General features: G+C 36.2%; 1 protein-coding gene across 11 annotated transcripts in view; it reads right to left on the bottom strand.

Annotated features, from left to right (window-relative positions):
* PHF3 (PHD finger protein 3) overlaps positions 1-21,824 on the bottom strand; it is an 82,918-nt gene that overhangs the window by 41,762 nt on the left and 19,332 nt on the right. For 3 of the 11 annotated variants that reach the window (XM_078369477.1, XM_078369481.1, XM_078369478.1), the window contains one exon: positions 498-690. The exons of the other annotated variants lie outside the window; for them this stretch is intronic. The gene's annotated coding sequence lies outside the window, so the exon portion shown is untranslated. The remainder of the gene's footprint in view (positions 1-497; positions 691-21,824) is intronic. 11 annotated transcript variants of the gene reach the window in all.

Genomic DNA, 21,824 nt, shown 5'->3' with positions numbered 1-21,824 from the left:
ATGTAGATGTACTTTTGACTGGTACCAAAAGGAAAAAAAAGGAAAAAAAAATTTAAAAAGAGAGAAAAATAAATGAAAAATAAAATGTAACTTCCCCTTCCCCCAAATGATGAAAAGAATTGATGTTTAATATAGCTATATAATTACATTACCTTCTTTTAGTCAAAAGAGAGACAGAGTCGTGTATTTAATTTGTGGGATGGAGGAAGAATGTAAACACTCAGGAACATTCAAAGAAATAGTAACACTGCATTTATATTGTCATTAGGTTTATTTCTGCATGGAACAAATGCCACTTAACTAGTCAACATCTATCAGTAATTCTAAATGTGCAGTTGTATGAAATCTTGGCAAAAAGAATGTGATTATTTAGATCAGAAGGTCTGGAATCAAATCCTTACTAGACATTAAAGAAAAAATAACTTGATCAAGTCACTTAACCTCTCTATCAGTTTCTTTACCTCTAAAATGAGAATAACAATACCTGTCCTACCTACCTCACAGGGCTGTTGTGAGGATCATGTGAGATGATGTATGAGAACTCACTCTGTAAACTTTAGAGCACTATACAAATGTTAGTTATTATCTTCATCCTAGGGGTTAGAAGGAACCTCAAGGAGTTATCTAGTCCTCATCTTTGTGTCCAAGTAGAACTTCATTTAAAAGAGCTCAACAAGATAGTGGTCTATCCTAAAATTTAAAAAGAACAAAATTCTTCATAAGTTTACTTTTAAATGACACAATCTTTTTGAAGAGCAATCTGACAACAAACAGAATCATGAAACTGCTCATATGCTTCAATCAAAATAAATTTAGAGAGAGAGGAAAGAATGAATTGTGAAGAAAATGCTGACCACAGTGTGATTTTTGTTAGAAACAAACATACAAATAAAATGCACACGTATGTACACTTAGATAGAAAAAACAAGACTGGCAGGAAACAAATGAAAATTATACCACTAATCACAGGCAGTAATTCTTATCTATAAACAGATAAGAATATACTTTTTCCTGTTTTCCAAATTTCGTGCTATACGCATGTATTGTAAGAGTAAAAATAGGGCCTGTTTTTAACCATTAGGCTATGAACTTAAAAGTTTAGAAAAACTAATCAGGATTAATTTAAGATATGATTTGTGTAAAGACAGGTAGGAAGTCCAATTAGGCTATTCCACCATGATGCAATATTTGTTGCCACACATTCACATACATTCTCAATTTTTTTTTGTTTTGGTTTTGTTTAGTTTGCTTTGAGACAAAGTCTCAGTTTTTTTTTGTTTTGAGATGGAGTCTCAGTCTGTCACCCAAGCTGGAGTACAGTGGTGGGATCTTGGCTCACTGCAACCTCCGCCTCCCAGGTTCAAGCAATTCTCCTGCCTCAGCCTCCCAAGTAGCTGGGATTACAGGCGCGTGCCACCACACCCAGCTAATTTTCGTATTTTTAGTAGAGACAGGGTTTCGCCATGTTGGCCAGGCTGGTCTCCAATTCCTGACCTGAAATGATCTGCCTGCCTCAGCTTCCCAAAGTGCTGGGATCACAGGCATGAGCCAGCAACTTGGCTTCAAAAAAATTTTGACATTAGATCACAGTCTAATAAGTTTCTTTAAATATGAAAATTTTAGGACTACTTTTCATTAATTCTATATAAAAGCATGTAATAATATATGCATTACAAAAGATGCATAAACTAATAGGAAAAATGCAACAAACTGTTCAATCAGCGATTATCTTTAGTTGTAAGGTGAGTAAGGAATTTTGCTGTTGCTGTTACTGTTTAACCTTCATTATATTTTCTCTGAGTTTTCCAAGTTTTCTATAATGAGCATGTAAACAGGAGAAAAAAGAACCATCCAAAATAGAAAAACAGACAAGGAGGAAAGCCTGATTAATAGTATTTGTTGACAGGGAGTAAAGTCATGTAATGAATTTTGGGGCTGTATTACAAAGCAGAATCAACAGGATTTAGCAAGCCAAATCCAAAGACCAATTATCAGGTTTCAAATTATTCCATATCCTAACAGCATCTGACATAACTGATTCCTCTCCACTTTTTGAATCTGTTTTTTTTACTTCACTTCTGGGATATCACATCCTCCCATTTCCCTAGCCATTTGTCAACAGCCTTTGATAAAGCCTTCTCTTCCTGCAGACATCTACATATTGAAGGATCCAGCAGTTCAATCCTCCCATGTTTCTTCTTTATGTACACTCTTATTCACTCATCCCTAAGGTGATCTTATCCAGGTCCATCTATATTCTAATGATTCCCATAAGTATTTTCTCCAGCCCAAAGCTCACGGTAGACCTTCAGACGAGTGTATTCTGACATCTCCATTAAGTTATCTAGTAAGTACCTCAAAGTTAACATATGTTAATTTTTGATAAAATAAACACTGATTCTACCCATCCTCCCTCTCCCTCAAAAAACTGTTCCTGCCAAGGTATTCACAGTAAATGGAACCTCCAAACACCTCGGTCAATTCTAAAACTCTAGAAATGTCCTTAGCTCCTCTCCCCATATCCGACAAATCCAAGCTATCAGCATATTCTGCCAGCTTTATCCTGCAAATTTATCACACATCTGACCAGCTAACATTCCACTCCCAAATTACCATCATGTCTCATCAAGACTGCAACAGCCTCCTGGCATCCCAGGTTTCTCTACTGCCATCCCCGATCCCCTAACACAGTTTATTCTCCACACAGTTATCACTATGATCCCTCTAAAATATTAAGTCAGATCACATTAATATTCTTCTGTTCAAAACCCTCTAAAACCTACCCAACATATTTAGACATAAAGTCCAAAATCCTAGCCAGGGCCCACAGGGTCCTATAACAAGATCTTCTCCTGCCAACTTCTCTGACTTCATCTCCTCCCCCTACTGATTCACTCTCTTCCAGTCACACTGGCTTTTCCTGAATATGGGGAAGCATACGCCCATCTCCAGGTTTTTGCACTTGTTATGAAGTTTTGCACTCTGCATGAAGGCTCTTCTCCCAAACAACCATTAACTCACTCTTTCCCTTCACTGGAGTTTTACTTAACTATCATCCTCTCAGAGAAACCTTCTCTAACCACCTTGTGTAAAACAGCACTTATTCCCATTACTTCCTACAGATCCTTAGCATACTCTATCCTTTAAAATGTTTCTCTATGTAACATTAAGTATCTGTTTGAGGATCTTCTACATTAGCGTGTAAGCTGCACAAGTAAAGACCTTTGTCTCTTATTTGTGGCTGAATCCCCAGAACCTAGAATAACAATCTTGTATATAGTAGGTATTCCAGAAAGCATGTGCTGAATAAAAGAATTATGGGAAAAGACGGATTGGGAGAATTTAAACCTTGATGAGTTACAGAAAATATTTCTATTGACCAAAGAGAGAAGTTTGAAAAGACAAATTTGGAAGTAAATACTGACTTTACTTTTTTGCTATATTGATAATATGAAGGAAAAAGATCAGGTAAAAGACACATCAAGGTTATGCAACATCACAAAAATTTCAAAGTAGTGGGAATCAGGAAGGTTAACTGCTACACAGAGAACAAATAAAGTAGAAAAATTCACTAGTTTGGCACACAAAGCAGAGAATCAGATGATGAAAGGTTAAGAAGTAAGTAAATGAAGAATGACAACAATTGTAGTCGCTTTTAAGTTTAATGGAGGGAAGTGTAGAGAAGGAAGGGAACTGAAGAGGGAAAAATCAATGGATCTGACTATCTTTATATGTGCTAGAAAATAACTTGGAAGGTAAGTGATGCCTTGAGGTTCTATCACTGAAAATCTTCTTGGTCAACAGTCTACAATTAAGATAACTAAGAGTGAATATCCGATGTTTCTCAAAGGGAAGATTTCCAAGCATGCATCTTTTTTTGAACTCCCGCTCCTCCTGGGAACATACATCCTTCAATCCATTTCTACATTAAATCAAGCTCTACATTGCCTTCAGTTTCCAGAGCTCTCATGTTGAACAAGAAACCCAACAACAGAAGCACCTCTGGTATGTATTTTCCTCCCTCCTATATTCCAGAACTAGGTACTAGGGTACCATTCTCATTCCCTTGCCCCTAAGTCTGATACTTAATGTCTACTTTATAATAGAGGAAATAACTAACCTAGGAGTTAAGCTGGGTTTGACCTTTATGCTGCCAGCGTAATTATCACATAACAAATGTGAAAAATTCCCTACTAGTCCTGCCTTAATTATTCCTTCTGTGGGATATTAAAGTGATTTAAATCAATTCCTACTGTTGAGAAATGGAATAAATTTAACCCCAAAGGGTTTTGAAATTTTGGCATAAAATCCATGATCACACTCAGAAATTACATCACATTAAAATTCCTCCTATCCCAACTCCAAATTGCCCTAATTAAACTTGCTTAAGTGAATTCCTCCTGGCATTGATAATATTTTTAACTCCAACTATTTAATTTAAACCTATCATTTTGAAAACAGGAGGCAAATGAGATAAGGAGAACAAATCAAACCATTCAGAGTTAAATTTATTGCAATGCTCAAGAACAGAGATTTATTTAAATCGCTTTAATACCATATAAAGGGGAAGAATTACAAATCAGGAACGGGGGGAGCTCTAAACATTTGGAATACATTAATTACATAGGCATCACAAACGTGAAAGTTAGCTCAACTATTATACTTCTAAGTCAGTTATTTCCTCTATCATAAAGTTGGCATTAAGTATCAGACTTGAAGGGGAAAAAGAGCATGATATCTGCGTAGCATCACAATAATATAGGATAGACATCTGCTTCAAAGGGCTCATGTTTTTTGAGTATAATTTAAAAAAATATGGGAATACCACCTCTTACCAGAACCCCTACAGCTTTCCCGTCTAACACTGTAAAAGACCACCAGTTTCTATTTGGCCACCCTCTGATGAGAGTTCTTTCCTTCATGGATGAGTCACAGATTTACTCCAAAAAGAGGCTGAGGAATGATACACTCCATCAAGTTGTATGTTACATAAAATTAACTACTTGGGAATGAATTTATCCTTGTAGATATCATGTTCTTAATTAGAAAAACTATAAACAATGCTATAAATAATGCTTTTTTCCTCTCTTCCTTTATAATACCTTTTAAAACACAGATTCACTTAAGTCAAAGATGATGTGTGTGTGTGTCTGTGTGTATTCATTTTACTCAAATAGATATCATCAAATGACTTTCCAAAAATATAGATTTACAGCGGAAAAAGCTTCATATTAAGTCTCAATAAAAACTCACTAGCACTAATTTCAGATTTTTAAAAGAAACATGGTTACTAAAATAGCCTGAATATGGATTTATATACTGTCTTTTTGTATATCTTTAAGTTTGTCTGTTATTAAGTCAAATTTTTAATTTCCCTATTAATTCTTAAGTACGTTGCATAAGGGAAAAAAAGCTTCTATAAATGAGCAATGAATTTGGCTACCCAGGAATGGCAGCTTTATCCAGCCAGATAGAGCAAAGGCCACCCCATCCTGTGACTGAATGTTTTTCTCTGCAATATGGTTTTAGCCCAAACTATGGAAACTCTAAAGACAGATAAGGTCAAATACTTGGCTCCTGTCAACTCCCTTACCTTTATGGTTAAAAGCAGGAGATAGTCACCTTTTTGATACAGCCACAGTTTGGTGCCTATTTGCTCCTTGTTCTTACCTGGGTTAGACTTTCAGTTGTAAGGTGTTGGGATGCTTTTGCTTAGAAAGGGCCTGGCAAACATTCCAGTGTCAAGAAGGTACCCTGCCCCCCGATTTTTCAAGGAACCATCAGGCCCAACCTTGAAGAAAACATAGGGATGTTTTGCAAGTTTCTAGAAATCTGACCCAGAAATTAGAGATCAATTTCCTAATTGTTGTGGAGGTGAAGGATCAATCTTAAGAAACAGACAAGAGGCTAAGGGAAGTGAGCTGGGTTTTGCTTATCCTGTTATTAAGTGTTTCACAGAATAAGCAGTCAAAGATGAGAGATGAGAAGGATGAGAAGAAAGGGTGATTTTTTTTTTTAATGTTGCAGGGATTGATTTTCTCCTATGGTTATCCTGAGTTGGGGTTTATAAGGCAGCACGGAGTGCCTAATGCTGTGTTTTTTTTTTTTTATGAACTGAAATCACTTTGGGATATTTTTTCTGCAACACTGGAAAATTTTATTTAAAAACAAAAAATATTTAAGCAGGTATCTATATTCTTTTCGATCCTTTTCTAAGAGACAATATTTATTGGGCCTGCACCTCCATACTTCAGCTTTTTAGAGATGCTATGTCTTCTGTAGCCAGGTTAAAGTGTTAATCCTGCACATTTGGTAATGCAAGATAGTTGACATTAAAAAAAATTCTCCAAAGCACAGACAAAACAAAGAATAATATAGTGTTAAAAGAAAAACTTCAGGAGAAATAAATTTAAAGGAGCTTAACTGAGCACTGAAAGACTCATGAACTTGGCAGCCCCCAAAATCAGAACAGATTCAGAGAGACTCCTGGGATGCCTCATGGTCAGAACAAATTCATAGACAAAAAAACAGAAGGGAAGTGACGTACAGAAAGTGGCAGTAAGGTACAGAAACAGCTGGATTGGTTACAGATTGGCGTTTGCCTTATGTGAACACAGTGTGAACAACACAGCAGTCTCGGTGGTCGAAGTGTGGCTGCCAGGATTGGCCAAAATTCAGCTATTGTTACAGGCATATACTCCCAAGTTAGGTTTCCAACCTTGTCTGTCTATTAAGCTTGGTTAGAAGAGCTCATCCACAATCACTCAAATATACAGTAATGCTTCCTCAGGCATATTTAGTTTGCTTTAACAATCCTATCATGTAGCCACAACCATACCTGTGGAAAACACAGCAGTAGAAACCTAACCATAAAACATGATCTTGTAATTTCATTAAAGGAGTATCTAAATATAGGACATCATCATAAAAGCTAAAAGTGTATAAAAGTATTTTTTTAACCTATGAAGCAACATTATGAAATCAAGAAAAATATAAAAATATACATTCCAAATTTTCATTTGAATTAGATCTGTCTGCCCTATATGCATAAAAACAGGCAGAGAAGAGGCACTTGGCCACCCACGAACCAAGTCTGGAAAACCTACAGTGAGATAAGGCGTACACTCTGTTGATATGAGTACATGTGTCTGTGGGGAAGGGGAGAACACTTTTGGAATTGCTTAATTGTTTAAATATTATTTTTATTTCTTAGAATTTTTCTGATGCAATAGCACATGAGAAAGTTATTGTCTCATAGTTCATTTACTTACACAGTCCACTAATTACAGACTTGGTTCGTTAAAAAACTGTAAATATTAATATAAGCAAGTAAACACAACTTTCGGAGATACTAGAACTATTTAGTAACAGTGAATTACTTTAATCTAATAAAAGTATTAACTAAACATCATTTTGAGTACAGTTCATTTGCCATATCTCTGCTTGGAACGTACTTTACTTGCCTAGGATTTTCAAAAGGCTGGCCACTATATTTATCTCAGCATACAGCTTTTCTCAATGTTACAGAGAGGCCTGCCCTCACTAGCCCAAGTCAAATAAACCATGATCTCTGCCACAAAAAAAAAAAAACAGACATTTTCTGTCACCTTACAATTTATTAAGATGATGCAAAAGTAATCACAGTTCTTCCCATTGAAAGTAATGGCCAAAGCTGCAATTACTTTTGCACTAGTCTAATACTTGCAAGCTCCATGAGGGCAAGGACTTTGTCTCAAACACCACTCCAACCTCCAGCAGTGGAAACAGTATGACATATGACAGTTACGCAATAAATATTTGTTAAACAAATAGTACAATACCAATCACTTTTATCTCAAAGCAAATCATTATACCTACAATTGTTGTGAATTGCTGATAACCTGGAATGTTATTTAATGAAAATCATGTTACTGTAAAACAGGAATATGTTTTAAAAAAAAAAACAAAAAGCAAGCAACTCAACCAACTTATAATATAAATCTCACTATTAATCACTGAGATTCACATTCTAATAAGTCAATTCCCAACTAGGCACTTTGTTGTGTAACATTTCAGTTGCATTTACTCAAATATATGAAAAAACAGACACAAACAGGACCACACAAAGAGTTGTTACGGAATTACATATTTTTTTCAGTAAGAGAGACCCGGAAAATGAGTTAAACAATCAACAACCCTAATCTGTAGCAGGCCAGGAAAAGATTTATGGTACTATATGTTCCACTAAATAGAATATAAACTCCACAAGAGCAGGAATTTGTTATTCTTTTGTTTTCTGATACATCAATAGTGCTACAACAGCAGTTGGACATAAAACATTCAGTCTTAAAACACAGCTTAAATGAACAAACGCATGAGTGCATATAAAAATATCATAGCTCTATCTCAAGAGATGAGAACCTCCCTATTCAACTAGACTCGAATCATTAAGTTATCCTCAGCAATTAAAAGAAACAGAATAAAACACCTCCACTCCATCACAGTAGTGATGAGAAGAAGCATCCACACGTAGAATAACCAAATTTAAAAACAAAAAAACAAAAAAAAAACCCTGCTTATTCAAAAAGATACAATTAGTAGCATTTTTGCCTAGGAACCGAAGTCTCTTTTTCAAAGAGTATAAAAAAGGATTTATAGGCCGGGCATTTTTGCCTAGGAACTGAAGTCTCTTTTTAAAACAGTATAAAAAAGGATTTATAGGCCGGGCGCGGTGGCTCACGCCTGTAATCCCAGCACTTTGGGAGGCCGAGGCGGGTGGATCACGAGGTCAAGAGATCGAGACCATCCTGGTCAACATGGTGAAACGCCGTCTCTACTAAAAATACCAAAAATTAGCTGGGCATGTGGCGCACGCCTGTAATCCCAGCTACTCAGGAGGCTGAGGCAGGAGAATTGCCTGAACCCAGGAGGCGGAGGTTGCGGTGAGCCGAGATAGCACCATTGCACTCCAGCCTGGGTAACAAGAGTGAAACGCTGTCTCAAAAAAAAAAAAGGATTTATAAAAGGAACTTTGGTCAAGTATATTAAGGAGATTAAAGGCATGAACCTTAATAGAAAAAAAATTGTCAACACTGCAATAAATTTAGAAAACACAGGAGAATTCTTAGAACTTGGAAAATACAAGAAGAGAATTCTGATAAATATAAATATACTGATAAACACACCTAGGTAAAGATCATAACATAATGAGGGAAAAAATAATAGTATATGTATTTAGCCTTCAAACAACTGTATTTCTAGTAAAACGTATCTTGCTCCATTCTATAATGTAGGTTTAGAAGTCAGTAAATGCTTCCTGTTATCATCCATAAGGCTTTCTGGCCTCTTATGAACAGTTTAGAATGGGTAATGCCTTACATCAAGATCATTTCAGTTAACTTTCCAACTCTAGAGCCTTCCTCAAGAAAAATAAAGTATATAGAAAGCCTCGAAGAACAATTACTTTAATACAGTTTATTTCTGTATATGTGTTTTACATATATACACACCTCTATAAGAGTGTAGTCCCTTATTTTTATTTCACACATTTCTAGTAACTCAGTTTCCTGGCCTCTCAATTAGATGAATGGATCAAATATTCTAGATATTTGAGAAAGATAAACTAGTAGGTACTAAGAGTACAATAAAAAGAGAAGAAACACATCATTCAAAAGAAATTTTTTCCAAGTATATTTTTCCCAGGCCCAGTTAATACAGGGACCAAAGGCCTTACCTACAAAAACGGTACCTAAGGATGTTGCTAATAAATAATACTACAATTTCCCAAGACTACTAAATCAACAGTTAAAAGCTAAATTATGGTCACTATATTGCTTTAAAAAGGAAGATCAATATAGTTTTTTAAATGTCAGTTTCTTCAAGATTTAATTTATTTGCAATAATTATTTTCCTAAGTCATCACAAGAATGTTTCCATATTAAAGCCAAGACTGCTTTGTCCACTATCCAAGGTCACTTACTTGACAATTTTCCTGTCACCAGTGTGTATCAAATTTAATTTAAAGCATTTCATCAACATTCAGTCTTAAGCTGAATTTTTTCCTTAAGGAAAAAATTTTCTCCCCAACCTTAACAACCGATCAGTTAATTTCCAAGGTGACCTCCTTTTACATATTTCATGTGCTTTTTGGAAGTTACATATCAAGAAGTCTTATACTAAAATTGATTGTAATTATACACGTAACAGAGGAAAATATTCTGAGAGCAAAATTAAAAATCACAGAATGCAAAAAAACATCAGCATGTACTTTTAGAACCTTTCTAACTCTATAATAGTAACAAAACTATACAATGGAACACACATTTAGAAGTCCATCTCACTGACTACATGTGAGCTGATTTGGTTAAAAAAATTTGAGCAACAAAAGAAAAAAGCAATGTGACACATTAATATTTTCGTAATCTATGAACTCATTATAACCATCAAAAAGGAAAGAGGGCCAGGCACAGTGGCTCATGCCTATAATTCCAGCCCCTTGGGAAGCTCAGGTGGGAGAATCACTTGAGCCCAGGAGTTCAAGACCAGCCTGAGCAACACTGAGAGACCCATCTATACTAAAATGAAAAATAAAGAAAATTAGCAGGTGTGACGGTACGAACCTGTGGTCCCAGCTATTGGGGACCATACCTATCTGGGATCCTCCTGAGGCAGGAGGATCACTTAAGCCCATCATTTGCTACCTCTGGCGTTAGAAGTCATCATTTCACCAACTCCTTACTCTCAAAGATCACTCCTCCAAGTCCTAACTTTGCAATGTTCATTCTTTCCTTCTAATCTGCCTCTTCAGTAGGAACTGTAAACAACCAGGTAATGAAAGAAATTTTCCCTTACCAGAATGCCAGCAAATAAATGTAAAAGAAAAGTTAGACTTAGAAAGCCATCACTTTGCCACAAGTGATTCCAGCGAGTATCATCAATGGATACGTAAAAACGTTAAAAAGGCTGATGAGAAACTAAATGTTTTCATATTGCCAATGCTGTACCTCTGCAGACGATATGCCATCTGAAATATTTAGGAAGAGATTTTGCTCTCTCCACCTTAACCCAGTAATCCAATTTAACATCGAGTCAGATGATCAACATTCTAGGATATGACATTACACAACTTCACCTATGAGGTTTTCTGAATGCCAAATATGTTTGTCTCTAATCAAGCTTTTAAACCTCCTTTCCCATATGCAGAAAATACCAACAACTTAAAAAATCTAAAACTCAGGATGTTGCTAAGAGGCATCTTACCTCTTCAAAATGTATTAATGGAAAAAGGAATGCAGAGACTTGAGAAATACAACCTACTGCCAAACTAGGTCCTTGATTACAACCTGAGTTTACAAACCAGGTGAAAATAATAGCTTGGGGACAAATAATAAATTTGAATATGAAAAGAATATTAGATAATACTTGGAAATTTTCTCTTAGGTGTAGTAATGGTATGCAAAAGTCCTTTTTGGGGGCATATATGATGAAGTTCAACTAAATGGATAGACTGGATGAACTGATAAACTAATTAATATCACAAAAAGAGTAAAATATTAACAGCTGTTGAATACTGGTAATGACTAAATGTAAGTATACTGTACTATTTTTCAGTATGTTTTAAATTTTCAAAATACAAAATTCAAAATTTTTTTAAAGCTTAAAATAAAAAGTATCCTTAACCACATTATCTAAATAGCATATATCTGATTTAGTCTACTTTGTTCTAAAATTTACTTAAATTGTCTTTTAAAAGGACATACAACTTTTTGGAGTCAATCCTCCAAATCTGTTGGTTCTGCGTATGTGAATGCCACCAACGGCAAATCAAAAATATTTGGGAAGGCTGAATCCCAGCACTTTCGAAGGCCAAGGTAGAAGGATTGCCTGAGCCCAGGAGTTCAAGACCAGCCTGGGCAACATAGGGAGATCCCATCTCTGCAATCTTAGCATTTTGGGAGGCCAAGGCAAGGCAGATCACTTGAAGTCAGGAGTTTGAGACCAGCCTGGCCAACACGGTGAAACCCTGTCTCTACTAAAAATACAAAAAGTAGCTGGGTGTGGTGGTGCATGCCTGTAATCCCAGCAACTTGAGACACTGAGGCAGGAGAATGGCTTGAACCTGGGAGGCAGCAGTGAGCTGAGATTATGCCTCTGCACTCCAGCCTGGGTAAAAGACTCCATCTCAAAAAAAAAAAAAGGAGGTGACAATTATGTCTGTATGATATATGTACAGACTTTTTTTCTTGTCATTATTCCCTAAACAATATGGCACCACAACTATTTACTTAGCATTTATGTTGTATTAGGTATAATTCAAAGATGATTTAAAATATATGGGAGGATGTGCACAGGTTATATGCAAATACTACACCATTTTATATCAGAGACTTGAACATATTGTTATTGCAGCAGGGAAAAGTCCTGGAACCAATCCTCCCTGGATACCCAGGAATGACTCTAAAACATAAGGGAACATTTTAAAAGAAAAAAAATGGCTGACAACAACTAAGCAAATATATATATATATATATATATACATATGAATAAGAAACTAAGAACTCAAGGATAATGTCAGTACCCAGAGTAAGTTACAAACATTTACTTTTACTAGATGTTACCTGACCTCATGAGGACTAAAAGTCAAGGTCTGTCAGGTGTTCAAAACTCTTTATGAACAAACATACAGAGAAACAGTATATATTAAAAAGGTACTGCCTCTAAATTGATTACTGTTTCAAAAGACACCCTGATAGCAGCTTTTATTAGACTTTATACATTAAGAAAATGGTTTCCTAAGGGGTGTAATCCTAACGGGGTGTATATAAAGGAGTAGACAATCTGTGATTAACTGCTAACTTAAAAACTAAAAAGAAATCAAACTTAACACTTAATCAGACTACCACCAGTAATGATGGATACATGTCAATTTATTCAAAGCATGTGCAATCATAATGCATTCCAAGTAAGTTCTTATACAACTAATAATTTTACTTAATAATTTGAAGAGTATAAATATTTTATCTATGGCTCAACATTTTAAAATATGTACTATCTGCTGTATTTGTTATACAAAATGCATTGATAAGTAGAACAGTCAGACAATAAATACACATAAAAATACTGGTATACACTCAAATGTCTTACATATAAACATGTACAGTAAAAAAAAATTAGATAACTTACCTTAATGAAGTATCTCCAGTACACAAGTAGCAATTTTGACACCCATCTCCTTCACAGTGAAACAATACAAGAATTTAATCTCCCTCTAAAATTTCTGATACGAGCAAATGATCATGCTCTATGAACAGAGACATGGACTTTATTTGATTTCCAAGTCCCATTTGTTAAGGAGGAAATACAGATACACAGCCTGGAGGTCTTTGACAAGTGAGGCAGGATGAGCTTTGGAAAAACGCCAAGTAGTCGGCCAGGCACGGTGGCTCAGGCCTGTAATCCCAGCACTTTGGGAGGCGGAGGCTGGCAGATCATGAGGTCAAGATATCAAGACCATCCCAACCAACATGGTAAAACCCCATCTCTACTAAGAATACAAAAATTAGCTGGGCGTGATGGCACACACCTGTAGCCCCAGCTACTTGGGAGGCTGAGGCAGAAAGATCAATTGAACCTGGGAGGCAGAGGTTGCAGTGAACAGAGGTTCCACCACTGTACTCCAGCCAGGCAAGAGAGAGACTCGGTCTCAAAAAAACAAAGAAAAAAAAAGCCAAGTCATCAAACCTGAGTCTCAAGATGACCAGTGAGGTAGGAAAAGGTATTGATTTTAGATTCCTCGAGGAGTTAACTATACAGAAATTGTACTTGAAACTGTTAGCTGTTGCCCAATATCCATTCAGCCATTCTTCCTCATTTACTGGAATTCCTATTTTATGGGTACATGGTTACTCATTAAAAAAAAAAACAAACAAAAAAAACCACTTTTCAATCTACCTTATTACTAGATGTGGTTACTAAGGTGTGTGTGGCCAATTGGGAAATGAACATACAAAACTTTCAGGATATGGTTTTAAATTAAGGAGATATTACCTTTCCCTCCCCTTTTTTACTGAGTGGAATTAATATTTGACAGGCAAATAGGGCCATATCCAACTATGCAATAAAGGTGGAATTAGTGATCACACATGATAGTGCAAGGGAGGAGCTTAGATCCCCAGCACTTCTCAACTCCATACCAGCTCTCAGTCACTTCCTTCTGAGCTACTGCATGACAAAAAAAATTTTCTTTATACCACTGTTATCTAGAGTTTTCTATCACTCTCAGCTAAGCCTAATCCTAACTAAAACCAAGACCGAAAATTCTGAGTCAATATGATGACTCAGTAAATTACAAGCTATGGGAAGTAAATCCATGATGGCAACAGAGACTAGAAAAATAATACAGAGTCTACAGTACAGAAAGTGTTTCTGAAGTCAGCCAGGAGGCTGAGGAAATGAGAGATGGGCAGCCAGGGAGGCTGAGGATGCCTTGGTCTATGATTTGGAGAAACCGAGGTTAGCCAGCTAGTTTGGGGACACCTGCTCTAGGACAGCAGAACAGCCTCCTATTCTAACAAACAGTTCTAACAGAGCCTAAATTTATGCAATCTCATACCCAGCCCTCATGATTAATAAAACTTATCTCTACAACAAAAGAAAACAAAAGGCTAATTACATTCTCAGCAGTTCTCAGATAGTATCATTTGACTCATCTTCTTATCAATATATTTAAAAATCTAGTGAGAACTGATATCCAAGGTAGGCTGTTCGAAAAGTAACTTAAAATCTATCCTGGGATTAGATTAGTCAGACCATAATGTTAGTCTCTGTAATACTGCTCACACTGAAATATATACTGAAGGATATGAGAAAAGGCCCTATGTTCGTTGAAATTATGTTAAGGATTTTCTTTTTCATACCACACTGACTGAAATTTTTTCCCAGTTTTAGTGTCAAAAATAGTTTTCCTTTTTATGAATACTAAATTTGTTTTTACATTCAAGATACTGTATTCTTCACCTTGGAATGTTTCCTCTTCAACAGTAATTGCTATAAATCTGACAGGTGAAGTTGAACCCCACCTGTAACACACATTTTATTTTCTTAACTTCTAGTCCCATTATCTGGTCCCACTTTTTCCTTCTCCTCTTTTTTCCAGTCAAAATTTACTAAATACCCACTATTCTAGTGCCTGTACGAACAACATACATAGCTGCAATCCCTGCGTTCCTAGAGGTAAATTATTTAAGTTAAAATATCTTTAATTCTTTAATAATTAAAGTATTGTTAAACCCCCATGAATAATTCCTGATTAAACACAGTAACGTTCAGAACAGCAAGAACTGTAAAGGGTCTGGGATTTTTACCCTACTCACAAACTAACAAACTAGCCTATTACTGATTCATGTTCACTGATAGAAGACACAAGGCTACTGGGTAAAAGAGAAAGAACTCTTTCTCTTGCTGTGCCATCCATGACACAGCAAGCAGCATAATGACAATTTTTCCTAGTCTCCTCAAGTTCCACAGGGACAACACAGGTATGCCTACATAGATGCCTACACACACAGTGGGGCTGAAACACAGGAGAAGACCAGTGTCGAGAATGCATTGCCTTTTAGAGTGAGCAGTAAGCAAGCCAGCTGTCTGTCTGAGGTAAGAGGTAGGGGTGAGAGAGCAAATGTGAACATCATCCTTCAATGCTGCTTGCTGCAATTACAAACCATCCAGGAAAATAGTCAGGACCTTGCATTCTTGCCATACTGAGCAAGAAAGCTCAAAAAACACTGAAAACTCAGGGCACATAACCTCTCCCAGTAAGTTTATGTTAAATAACTAGCCTTACTAAACATCCTGGAAAAATCAGAAGAAAATTTATTTCTATACCTAACTTTAAGCTCCATCAGGAACAGATCAAGTTTTGTTTTATTCAACATTGTATGTCCACTGCCTAGAATATTAGCTGGCATAAACAGACATTCAATAAATGAATAAAGCCAAAATCAGCTCATCTGTATAAAAAAAATTCTCCAAGTTAATGTTTATTCCTAAGCTACAATTTCTTCAACTGTAAAATTAGTATGAAGTTAGAGATTTTTTCTTACATGAAATTGCATTCCATCTTGAATCAACTTCATCTGATACAGAAGGGTTTGAGTAGCTTGCAATACATGTCTACCTGTTGGCATGTATCAAAGGCACACCTTTTGAGGATTTCTCTGGTATTCAAGATTAACTAAATCATTGGCCAATGATTGTTTTTCTCTTTAACTCTCTTGGTCTTTAAAAATTAAGAGCCATTTCAGGTACTCGCACATCTTTCCTACAAACACACATACTCTTTAAACAGGAAAGAGAGCTATCTTTGTTCTTTCAAAAACAGAACTAAAAAGAAACATACACACACTAGAATTAAAAAAATAAAAACTCATGCTAATCTTGCTAACTACAAAGCTAAACAAAACTTCATAACCAATTTAGAGCATTGTTCCTAATGGCATTTATGTACTTGAAGGCAAAAAATATTTAAGATGCATTGCAATCCAAGTACTATGACTCACATATTAGTAACCTTGGGAAATTAACCATTCTCAAAACTTCAGTTTACTGGGCTATAAAATGAGAATAACAGTACAGGCTGAGTATCCCTAACCCAAAAATCAAAATACAAAACTTTTTGAACACCAAAATGACATTCTAAAAGATATGCTCATTAGAGCATTTTGGATCTGGGATATTCAGATTAGGCAGGCTTACTGAACCAGGAAGTATAAGGCAAATATTCCAAACTTTAAAAAAAAAAAAATCCAAAATCTGAAACACCTCTGGTCCCAAGCATTTCAGATAAGGGATACTCAACCTGTAGTATTCTACAGCTCTTAAAGTTTTTGCGAAGATTTAGTAAGATAGCGCTAGCAAAGTAGTTTTGTCCAGTATTTGGTACATTAAAATCCACACATGTTAACTATTTTTAAAATTTCCTTTACATATAATCCCTTATGAGAAATGAGCTAGGGGCTTTCTTTTTAAGCTGTATCTGCCTACAAACTCATCTCGAAATCACTTTCTCAAAAATCCTAAGATTAACACTAGATTGATGACAACATATATATAAAACAGGAGTTCAAAGAACAATTTATTATGTTCTGAGGTTTTCTGACCTTGCTGTGATAGTTAATTTGATTTTTTTAATTATTTAGTTAACAACAATATATGTTTACCGTGTACAAAACATTTTGAAATATGAATACACTGTGGAATGGCTAAATCAAATTAATTAACTCACACCCATTTTTTTGGGATGAGAGATGGTTCATTGTATATGACAACCTAGCTAGGACACGATACCCCAATATTTAGTCAAACACCAATCTAAATGTTGCTGTGAAAGTATTTTTAAAATAGCATTTCAACCAAAAGACTATGAGTAAAAAAGATTACTCTCCGCAATGTGGATCGGCCACAACCAGTTAGGTGAAGGCCTTCAGAGACAAAAATGGAGGTCCCCTGAATAAGAGAAATTCTGCTTCCAAAATGCCTTTGGACTTGAACTGCAACATCGAATCTTCCTTAGGTCTCCAGCCTACCAGCCTACCCTGCAGACTTCGGGCTTGCCAGCCAGTCTCCACATTCATGCAAGCCAATCTCTCGTTCTCCCTGTCTCACTATAAACACACACACACACACACACACACACACACACATTAGTTCTGTTTCTCTGGAGAACCATGCAAACTCAGAGAAGTCTGTTAATAGCTCTAATACTAACACAAGATTAATATTTCTAACAGGTGAAAAATTCTGAAAGCAAAGAAAGTACTGCAAACTCACCATGAAAGAAAGAAACATCAAGGTAAAACTTAACACTGACAAAGACAAGGTAATAATGGACAGGGTTCCAAAATCCCTAAGTAAGAATTACTGGATGCCAGAAATTTTATTTACTATGACTTCATTTAAAAGAGTCACTAGTTCAATGTGGCAGACTTCATACATCTTTATCTTCTCTCCTCACCCCCAAATCCCATTAAAAAGAAAAGGAATAGAAGGTAAAAAACCGTAACAACAAAGTGAATAAAAAGGAAGACCAAAAAAGCAAATAAAAGATTTAAACACATTTCTAGGAGATTAATAGAAAAGTGAATAGAAGAGATTACTAAAAACAGAGCATGAAAAAGTCATAGCCCAGAGTCCAAAGCAGCTGAAGTTTAAGAGGTTGTGAACAACCTTGTCCAACACTTTTAGAATCCCTAAAAATGAAATGATAGATGGCATAAGTAGTCAGCTGGGCTAGACATAAAGATTAACTGAAAGCCTTAATACTGAGAGGTCAGCCTCATCTCTTCCCCAACTTCAATACCCAGCAAGGCCTACAACCAAGCATTAAATGCCAAGTAAGAGAAAATATTTTCTTAACCCTAAACTCAAGTTGAATGAACTGAGGGAAGAAGGACAGTTACCACCTAATGCTAAGGTACCGTGGTTTTCAAAAAAACCTCAAGCTATCTATCTAAAGCCTACTTATCCCACAGAACTTGACTAGATTTCTTATTCACTGTAAACATTAACAACCAAAATTAATCTGACCTTTGGGGAAGAATGCAGTAATGTGAGTAAGATCAAAATAAACAAATAGAAAAATTAATTCAGACTATAAAGAGACACTTATTCAGTTGACCCCTGAACAACATGAGTTTGAACTGTGCAGGTCCACTTACACATCAATTTTCTTCTACCTCTGCCACCCGGGCGACAGGACTAGCCACCAGCCCCTCCCCTTTCTCTCCTCCTCAGCCTGTTCAACATGAAGATAAGGAGAATGAAAACTTTTTTAATGATCCACTTCCACTTAATGAATATTAAATACATTTTCTCTTTCTGATGATTTTCTTAACGACATTTCTCTAGGATACTTTATTGTAAGATACAGTATATAACACACCTAACATATACAAATGTGTTAATCAGCTGTTTCTGCTATCAGGAAGGCTTCCAGTCAACACAGGCTATTACTAGTTAAGTTTGGGGGAAGATAAAAGTTATACGTGAATTTCTGAATGCAAGGAATGGGGGTTTTGTGCCCCTAAATCCCACGTTATTCAAAAGTCAACTGTATATCCGTATGAAAATAGAATACTACTAAAAAAATGAAGTAAGTAGAATACATGAAAGAATTCTTAGAAACAGTAAAATATTTGTCAATATGAAATATTCAAAGAGGTGGAAAATATGGCAATAAATATCTAGAAAGACATAAAGCAAAAATGTTGGAAAAATGCAAGAAATGGGTTAAAAGCACAGGATACACCTGTCTTCCAGGAGTTTGCAGAGAAAACACAAGAAAATTTCCCAGAGTTGAAGAGAACATGCTCCAAATTGAAAAGGCCCACCCAGGAAAGTAAATAAAAAACTAATGCAGATACATCACTACAATTTCAGAACATCAAAAGGTCAAGAGAAGATCCTAAAGCTGGGCTGGAGGAAAGGCAACCTAACAATGTAACAAGACTTGTAAGTATAAGGCAACAACAGCAGCAACATTAAATGTTAGAAGGCTAAAAAACAATGCGTTAAAATTTGAGGAAAAAGTGATATTCAACTTTGGATTCTACATAAAAGCAAATCATTAGTCAAGTATGAGGGCATTAGAAAATTACCAAGGACTTCAACAAAGAATGAGAATATGGATTTAAAAAAAAAAAAAAGATGAAATACAGGGAAACAATAGCTCTAATCAAGGAGAGCAGTAAAGCTGAGAGACAGAAGATGTATAACATGCACAGATAATGACAACAAACCCAGACAGGCGGCTCTAGGCAACAAATCTCCAGGGGAAAAATGAATTCAATAGACCGACAGTATGCTCAAGATCGTGGAAAAAGTCTGTTATAACAGTACAGAAATGCAAGTTTATACACATATACAGACACAGCAACTGTACTAGAATAAAAACTGTTCTAGTCTTGGTCCAAGGTTTGTTTCTTGGTTTTGCTGAGTTTTTTTAAGGTTTTCAGGAATAACCATGGAATAAATTTAAGCAATAGATGAAGAAACAAAAAAATATCAGAGATACAGTAATGAAGACAAGATTAATTGTATTTCACATTGTAAGTTAAAAAGACACTGGGCTACTGTGACTCACGCTTGTAATCCCAGCACTTTGGGAGGTCGAGGCAGGCAGATCACCTGAGATCGGGAGTTAAGAGACCAGCCTAACCAACATGGAGAAAGTACGTCTCTACTAAAAATACAAAAAATTAGCCAGGTTTGGTGGCACATGCCTATATTCCCAGATACTAGGAATGCTGAGGCAGGAGAATCACTTGAACCTGGGAGGCAGAGGTGATGGTGAGCAGAGATCGTGCCACTGCACTCCAGGCCGGGCAACAAGAGCAAAACTCTATCTCAAAAAAAAAGAAAAAAAATTAATAGTCAATGCAAAGTACAACTAAGATATATTCAGTTTTATATTATGTCAAGCTAAGGAAAGCAAAAATAAATGAAAGCAAGTAGAATTAAAACAGAAAAGCCACAGAATATGCAAAATAAAGACTTAGATTGGAAAGCTCTGGCCTGGAACAGAAATTCCCTACTCTGGATTTTCTGAATTTAGAAAAAGGATATTTTAGTGCTAACGATAAAAGATTATATGTTGAGTTCAACTGCTATTTCTGTTATTAAGGATGGCTACAGCAATTACTATGGAAAAATATCTGAAAAGAACTGCATAGTCTATTCGAAATGTCTAAAGCAAGGCCAGGCATGGTGGCTCATGCTTGCAATCCCAGAACTTTGGGAGGCCAAGGCAGTAGAACGGCTTGAGCCCAGGAGTCCAAGACCAGCCTGGGCAATGGAGCAAAACTCCGACATGGCAATAGAAAAAGAAGAAATGTCTACATGGAACAACAGTCTATATCCCAGAAAAAGCACTAGAACTAAAATGACAACAAACTGAACTAAGAGTAATTAAAGCTGCTTACATAAATATAGTTATCACTGTGCTTTTAAGCTATACTGCATATAATTTAAAGAATCTATGAAATACATAAAGCCTACAAATAGGACTCAGGACTAAAGTGAACATAACTAATTTTTATTTTTTTTTCATTAAAAGAAGTAACAGTTTCATGGATAATTTAGGTTGGAACAGACTTTAAGATGTCACCTAAAGCCAGGTGCAGTGGCTCACACCTGTAATCCCAGAAATTTTGATCTCTGGAGTTCAAGACCAGGTGGTCTTGAAAACATGATGAAACCCTGTCTCTACAAAAAATACAAAAATAGTCCAGGCATGGGTGGCCAGCACTTTGGGAGGCAGAGGCAGGTGGATCACCTGAGATCAGGAGTTTGAGACTGGACTGTCCAATATGAAGAAACCTCATCTCTACTAAAAACACAGAAAATTAGCCAGGTGTAGTGAGGAATATGATAGTGAGGGATACAGGCATCTCTAATCTTTCCTAGCTACTTGGGAGGCTGAAGCAGAACTGCTTGAACCCGGGAGGCAGAGATTGCAGTGAGCTGAGATCACACCATTGCATTCCAGCCTGGGCAACAAGAGCGAAACTCCGTCTCAAAAAATATATATACATACAAATATGAGCAGGGCATGATGGCACATGCACCAGTAGTCCCAACAACTAGGCAGGCTGAGGTGACAGGATCACTTGAGCCTGGGAGGGAGAGGATGCAGTGAGCTGAGATTGTATCAGTGCACTCCAGCCTGGGGAACACAGTGACACCCTATCTCAAAAAAATCAAAACAAAGTTCATCTAATGCAAATAACTATCTGATGCCTGAATCCCCAATGAAACACCTCAGTCAAAGGGTCATATCCAGCAAAAGCAAA

Source organism: Callithrix jacchus, chromosome 4, assembly GCF_049354715.1.
Source record: "Callithrix jacchus isolate 240 chromosome 4, calJac240_pri, whole genome shotgun sequence".
NCBI lineage: Eukaryota > Metazoa > Chordata > Mammalia > Primates > Cebidae > Callithrix > Callithrix jacchus.
This window is presented reverse-complemented; position numbering and strand designations above follow the sequence as displayed.